The 7807-nt window shown below is 43.5% G+C and overlaps 1 pseudogene; it reads left to right on the forward strand.

The window, feature by feature from the left end:
* Positions 1 to 3121: 3121 nt before the first annotated feature.
* LOC115178679 (GTP-binding protein Rhes pseudogene) lies at positions 3122 to 5037 on the forward strand (annotated as a pseudogene).
* The last annotated feature ends 2770 nt before the right edge of the window (positions 5038 to 7807 follow it).

Raw genomic sequence — 7807 nt, forward strand, 5'->3', positions numbered from 1 at the left:
GTTCTTCCATGCCGTCCATGGGAGGAGTGCGTCACTTGAGTAGGTTGAGCCACTGACGTGGTCTTCCTGTCTGGGTTGGCGCCCCCCCCTTGGGTTGTGCCGTGGCGGAGATCTTTGTGGGCTATACTCGGCCTTGTCTTCGGACGGTAAGTTGGTGGTTGTAGATATCCCTCTAGTGGTGTGGGGGCTGTGCTTTGGCAAAGTGGGTGGGGTTATATCCTGCCTGTTTGGCCCTGTCCGGGGGTATCATCGGATGGGGCCACAGTGTCTTCTGATCCCTCCTGTCTCAGCCTCCAGTATTTATGCTGCAGTAGTTTATGTGTCGGGGGGGCTAGGGTCAGTCTGTTACATCTGGAGTATTCTCTTGTCTTATCCGGTGTCCTGTGTGAATGTAAATATGCTCTCTCTAATTCTCTCTTTCTCTCTTTCTTTCTTTCTCTCGGAGGACCTGAGCCCTCGGACCATGCCTCAGGACTACCTGGCATGATGACTCCTTGCTGTCCCCAGTCCACCTGGCCATGCTGCTGCTCCAGTTTCAACTGTTCTGCCTGCGGCTACGGAACCCTGACCTGTTCACCGGACGTGCTTGTTGCACCCTCGACAATTACTATGATTATTATTATTTGACCATGCTGGTCATTTACGAACATTTTAACATCTTGACCATGTTCTGTTATAATATCCACCCGGCACAGCCAGAAGAGGACTGGCCACCCCTCATAGCCTGGTTCCTCTCTAGGTTTCTTCCTAGGTTTTTGGCCTTTCTCAGGAGTTTTTCCTAGGGAGTTTTTCCCAGCCACCGTGCTTCTTTCACATGCATTGCTTGCTGTTTGGGGTTTTAGGCTGGGTTTCTGTACAGCACTTTGAGATTTCAGCTGATGTACGAAGGGCTATATAAAGAAATTTGATTTGATTTGATTTGAACCATGGACCCTCTCATCAGGTACAGTTTCCTCCTGGTAATAACGCAGTAGTGGCATCTCCCTCAGAATGCATTGAGGGCTTTTGAAATGTTGTCAAATGTCATCAGAGCGGACTTTATGGCCGTAGAGTTGTTTCACTCATCAGCAACACAGACCCCTGGTGTGGAAAGGTCAACTGGAATTACTTCCTGTGAACACTGACTGTCCATAAAAAATACATGAATAGGTGTTGTGATTAAATTCATCTGATATAATATTCATTTTTACATTTACATTTAAGTCATTTAGCAGACGCTCTTATCCAGAGCGACTTACAAATTGGTGATATCCAGTGGAACAACCACTTTACAATAGTGCATCTAAATCTTTTTAGGGGGGGTTAGAAGGATTACTTTATCCTATCCCAGGTATTCCTTAAAGAGGTGGGGTTTCAGGTGTCTCCGGAAGGTGGTGATTGACTCTGCTGTCCTGGCGTCGTGAGGGAGCTTGTTCCACCATAGGGGTGCCAGAGCAGCGAACAGTTTTGACTGGGCTGAGCAGGAACTGTGCTTCCTCAGAGGTAGGGGGCCAGCAGGCCAGAGGTGGATGAGCGCAGTGCCCTCGTTTGGGTGTAGGGACTGATCAGAGCCTGAAGGTACGGAGGTGCCGTTCCCCTCACGGCTCCGTAGGCAAGCACCATGGTCTTGTAGCGGATGCGAGCTTCAACTGGAAGCCAGTGGAGAGAGCGGAGGAGCGGGGTGACGTGAGAGAACTTGGGAAGGTTGAACACCAGACGGGCTGCGGCGTTCTGGATGAGTTGTAGGGGTTTAATGGCACAGGCAGGGAGCCCAGCCAACAGCGAGTTGCAGTAATCCAGACGGGAGATGACAAGTGCCTGGATTAGGACCTGCGCCACTTCCTGTGTGAGGCAGGGTCGTACTCTGCGAATGTTGTGTGATTAAATTAATCTGATATAATATTCAGAGTGTTGTGATTAGGTTCATCTGATATAATATTCAGTGTTGTGATTAAATTCATCTGATATAATATTCAGTGTTGTGATTAAATTCATCTGATATAATATTCAGAGTGTTGTGATTAAATTCATCTGACAAAATATTCAGTGTGTGATTAAATTCATCTGATATAATATTCAGAGTGTTGTGATTAAATTCATCTGATATAATATTCAGACTGTTGTGATTAAATTAATCTGATATAATATTCAGTGATGATTAAATTCATCTGATATAATATTGAGTGTTGTGATTAAGTTCATCTGATATAACATTCAGAGTGTTGTGATGAACTTCATCTGATATAATATTCAGTGTGTTGTGATTAAATTCATCTGATATAATATTGAGTGTTGTGATTAAATTCATTTGATATAATCAGTGTTGTGATTAAATTCATCTGATATAATATTCAGCGTATTGTGATTAAATTAATCTGATATAATATTGAGTGTTGTGATTAAATTCATTTGATATAATCAGAGTGTTGTGATTAAATTCATCTGATATAATATTGAGTGTTGTGATTAAGTTCATCTGATATAATATTCAGCTCACTAATTGGCTTCTTAAATAATCAGGCCAACACTGCCAAAGGGTTTATTTATGTCACGCTAATCATCTATGTCATACATTATTTGCATGACCTATAGACATTACCATGATGGTCATGTGAGGTGAACGGTTTACTTAACCAGGAGGACCATAGCAAACCAGACAAGCTGTCCTTGCACTGGCAAAGAGTTGTTTATGTAGAAGAAAATGACAAGCATGGGTCATAAAGTGGGATGTCATCATTTGATTCAAAATGTATTATCAACACATTTAGATGTGGACTGAGAGACTTCAACCATGAGGAAATACATAGCAAGCAGCAAGCTATAGTCTCCTTGATGGAATCTTTTGCTGTTGTAATCACTGTCAAACACATTCTACTGAATTGAAGTCCATACTATAAATGTACAACTAAAGACACATTGTAATCACTACTCAAGGCGGATTTACTATATTTCTAAAATATATGTATTTTTCATTGTGCACATAAACACAAAATAGAACATCAAGAGATCAGGCAGCTCTTTCATCTGTGAGCTAACGTTACGTGATTCTGCTTTGAATGATAATCAGACTGCTGCTCCTACCAAATTTTCTCTGCTCCACTTTTCCAGCAGCTCTTGTTTATACACTTTCAGATATCACCTCGTTTTCCCCTCCCAAATCTGTCTAGTACTCACATTTGCATGCAGACCAGTGATTGGCCGCTCGTATCTTAACGCCGCAATAGACAGCCATGTGCTGATTGGCTCCTGCCGGGAAGAGGGCATGGAATCCCTGCGACCAAAAACACACATAAAAGGGACCGTGGAAAACGACAGAGGCAGACAAGCACCTACCTATTACAAGATAACTTTGAGCACTATCAGAGACCTGCTAGAATCTGTACAGAAATCTCAGACAATCTACACTCGGTGTGCAATTGCGCAGCTGTTTCTACCGACAGCAACTTCACCAGAAGGCAGAAGAGTTTGACTGGACTTGTGTTCTACTATTCTACCTGTCTACTGACAGAGACTGTCAGTGACTGAACGGTCCGTTTAAAGACACTTTTAGAAGCACATCGTCATCCAGACAAAAAGCAGTATCATGTCTCTAGAGGTGAAGGAGAAGACCCAGGTGAGGTTGGTGTTCCTGGGGGCGGCCGGCGTGGGCAAGACGGCCCTGATCCGCCGCTTCCTCCAGGACACCTTCGAGCCCAAGCACCGGCGCACCGTGGAGGAGATGCACAGCAAGGAGTACGACATCGGCGGCTCTAAGGTCACCGTGGAGATCCTGGACACCAGCGGCAGCTACTCCTTCCCTGCCATGCGCAAGCTCTCCATCCAGAACAGCGACGCCTTCGCCCTGGTCTACGCGGTCGATGACGCAGAGTCGCTGGAGGCCGTCAAGAGCCTCCGAAACGAGATCCTGGAGGTCAAGGAGGACAAGTACACCCCGATCGTGGTGGTGGGCAACAAGTCAGATCGAGCAGGAAGCGACCGGCAGGTGGCAGCTGTCGACGTACTGTCAACAGTGGAGCTGGACTGGAACAACAGCTACGTGGAGACGTCGGCCAAGGAGAACAACAACGTGATGGAGGTGTTCAGGGAGCTGCTGCAGCAGACCAACCTGCCCAGCCGGCTGAGCCCTGCTCTGAGGCGCCGCAGGGAGACCTTCCCCAAAGGAGACCCCAAGGGCATCCGGCCGCCCATGAACAAGACCAACTCCTGCATCATCTCCTAATAGGGCAGGTTGAAGGAGAAAGAGAGGGAAAGGGTGTGGGCTAGTACACCTGTTAAAGTGCTGCTGGACAAGAGGGAGAGGGAAACTTGACTATGGATGGACTGAAAAGGTTGAGTTGAGGGACTGCCAGTGTGCTGAAACGTGACTCCCAAACACTCTTGATTCCAGGTCTGCTTCCCTTGTCCAAGCGATGTGGTTGATATGGGAAGAGAATGGGTGACAACGAATGGTTATGAAAGAGGACTTGGTCCAACTAATGTAAACATTGTACGGTGGGGAGATAAGGGTTTAAAGGTGACAAAGATGTTCAACTGCTCAGTAATTACTTAATGTAATGTGTTGCTGCTTATTTTGTTAACAGGCTTCTGCTGTTTCAGTTTAGATCAATGTATAGCTTTTGTATTCAAATTATGCTAATTTTGCAATGTGTGTTTGACATTCACTTGCAATAAGACATTTGACTGTTGCAAACATACAATAAGATTATTTATTGACTCAAAAGAAAGATTTATATGCTGGGGTTTGTGCAAAGTCAATGGTTTGATGTAAAACACCATCTATTCAGTTGGAAATTCACATGTAGCACAGCATTATTGTTTACGAAAGACTTGCTTGTATTCAAGTTTCTTTTTTATTGATTTGCTATTAAGCATGACTTGATTAATGTGTGTAAAAAGTGGTGACATGCAAATGTCTATTACATGCAATTTTTAATTTGAAACATGTTTTTACATTCTTACCTTTTTTTTTTATTCACGATTTATACATTAAACTGCTTTACCAGTGTTCATTTTAAGATGGAATGTTTACCCCATAAAGCTAAATAAATAGTACACAAATAAAAAAAGCTATGGTCTCCTGTAATAACTAACTGCCTTATGAATATGAGACACATATTTGCACTCTCAATAGAGAATGAACAACGCAAACACAAACTGGAGGAGGGAAATGGATATCACACACATCAGACATCGCACACGTCAATCAAATAGCAACGGTCTGTCTGTCATCAGGACCCCAATAGATGTGCAGGTGCACCATGATGTGGATCAAATTTCCACAAACAAACTACAAAAACATACTACCAAAGCACACTTACTGGTGAACGTTTGCACTGTAGGATACGGCCTAGGCCAGGGATGGGCAACTTTGATGGGGGTGGGGACTCATCATGAGGGGCCGCTGTGGCGCACGGGTCTGCATACCCACATCCATACCCACACATGCAGTCAGAGCAGGCCCTAGCCTTTTGGGGGCCCAAAGCTACATTTTCTGGGGGGGGGGGGGGGGGGGGGGGGGTTGATCCGCGGGCCTACAAACAAGCTGCCAGTTGCCCATCCCTGACTTAGGGTATAGCCTACAATTACACAAGGCTCAAGGGATTTTCCGCCAAACTGTTTAAAGACAACTATGCTGGCGTTATCAGGCTACCTGGAATACAATTGAATAACATTAAGCCTGAACCTTAATTTGTAAAGAATAAGACAGGCTTATAAAAATTGCAGATATAGCTTACTGTGATTCAGTTCACACAGCCCCACTTCTTGGTCCAGAAAAGGCAACAAACTGAATTGTGCAGGCTGTATTATAGTCCAACGTCGCCCTCTAACGACAGTTATCTTTCACTGCGCCCCCCTTCATAAAATATTTATCAACTTTATAAGCATAAATCATTGTATTTCTTTAAATTACTGTATTTAATCAGTCTTCCTTTAAGACATTGACCGTTGCTGACACAAACAAAATTTGGCTTAATTAGTTACACCTGCTGTGAGCAGTCTAGGCATGCGCCACAAGCCTCAGTACTGTATGCAAAGTAGCATCATCACGAGACAATAGGCTACCTTTCTCAAATGATATTTAGCACAATATACTGCACTTGAGTGAGCCCATCTTGGGACATTTTTACTTTACAAAGCATATCCCTTACAAAGTATTGTATTTCTGTCTTGTTTCGATAGCCTTGCGCAATACATCAGATATTAGGAATGTTAAAAACTTCTGAAAGAAATATGTATGCGGATTTTCCCTGTATGTCATGAACACAGACAACACAGTCACAGCTTCCAACATACAAGTAAAGCACAGTACAACACACTGTCTCCACCAATAGCTGTGGTTGGTCCTTCCCCCTGTCCCCCCATCAGATGCATTGTTTCCTGTCTAATATGAGGAAGTGGCCTGATGAACGTTAGTCCTCTAGTTCCTCTTTCTGTCCAGTTAAAACATTCTTCCGTACTCTCCCCCTATTCATTCATAGAATGGACGACTGGAGAAGAGAGGTCTATATACACAGTCAAACAGGTACGTCGGCCTTTGAGTCACAATAGTGTTATTCAATGATAACTGAGGCGTTTTAATTGCAATACCTAAAATTGGTTCTCATATGCAATAATTCTGTCTGTGATGACTGATCACCGAATGCAGTACTATAACCTAATGTTTTGAAATGACTTGGTTAATTTTGTAGAGAATAAAAATAAGTTGAAAGTACATATCGTGTCCTCGGTTCAGATGGATGTCCAGTGTCTATAGTTGTCTCTGCCCCTAGACTTGGTCAAAGCTCCTCAGCAGATGTTTCAGAGAATCCTGAGGCGTTTAGAACAAGTTCAGGGTCCTGGACTCTTTTAGACTACAATACATCTTAAGTTAAAAAACTTGCTATGAAATGTGATGTGTTCCGTGAAGACAAACAAGCTGGTTGAGACAACACACCAATTCTCTTAATATACTGCTTGCACGGGACAGTTAGCAGGTGCCGTTTGACTCCACGTTCTAGCCCATAATGAACTGTTCTTTCTACTTTCAGCAATATACCGTAGTTGCTATTAATACTGTATCCTCAGACAAGCATAAGTGAAATTAGGTGATACCACTTGCATAAGTGGCAAAAAAAATAAAACTACACAAAATATACGTCCTCACTTCTTTAACAGACTAGTTGTTTAATAGATCCATGCACTTGCCTCGTTGCCGTACATTTGAGCTAGTACCGCTTGCTTTCATGACATGGTTCAGATGGAAAATACAGACAAGCTTCATTTGAATTTAGAGGAACCCAGAACCAAGATGTTAACCACACGCAACCAAAACCACCGTCAACATTGAGACAATGTTTCCATTGAGTCATTGCGTGTGTGGCAGATCATAAAAGATGAGAAGCAGGCCTATTGAATAAGCTGGCAGAAAGAGGCAACTGACAGACCTATTCAGCGTGACCCTTCAACATCAGCTCGACAGGTTTATGAACGTTGTATTTCATTCCACTGGTGGTAAATGAGAGGGAGACACAAGAGGCGCGCAAGATCTGGACACAGAGCAGGTCAATTCAATGCACCTCTGCAGAACAGAGCCAGTACTTCACCACTCAGACAGTTGTTTGCTCATGACAGACTTCAACAGAACACAAAGCTTCAAGGGAACAAGAGAGAAGAGATTATCGCTACACATGAAAATATGTAAGAGCAGATTAAAGCATTTGTTCTCTTCAAAGGCTTAGCCTCGTCTACTTCTGTGTGGTTAATGGGTTCAGTAAAGTCATCGATATGCATATTCCCTGTTTTAATCTATGAGCAAATAGAGATCAAATCCCCATGAAAACAGAGCAGT

Source organism: Salmo trutta, chromosome 38, assembly GCF_901001165.1.
Source record: "Salmo trutta chromosome 38, fSalTru1.1, whole genome shotgun sequence".
Taxonomy (NCBI): Eukaryota; Metazoa; Chordata; class Actinopteri; order Salmoniformes; family Salmonidae; genus Salmo; species Salmo trutta.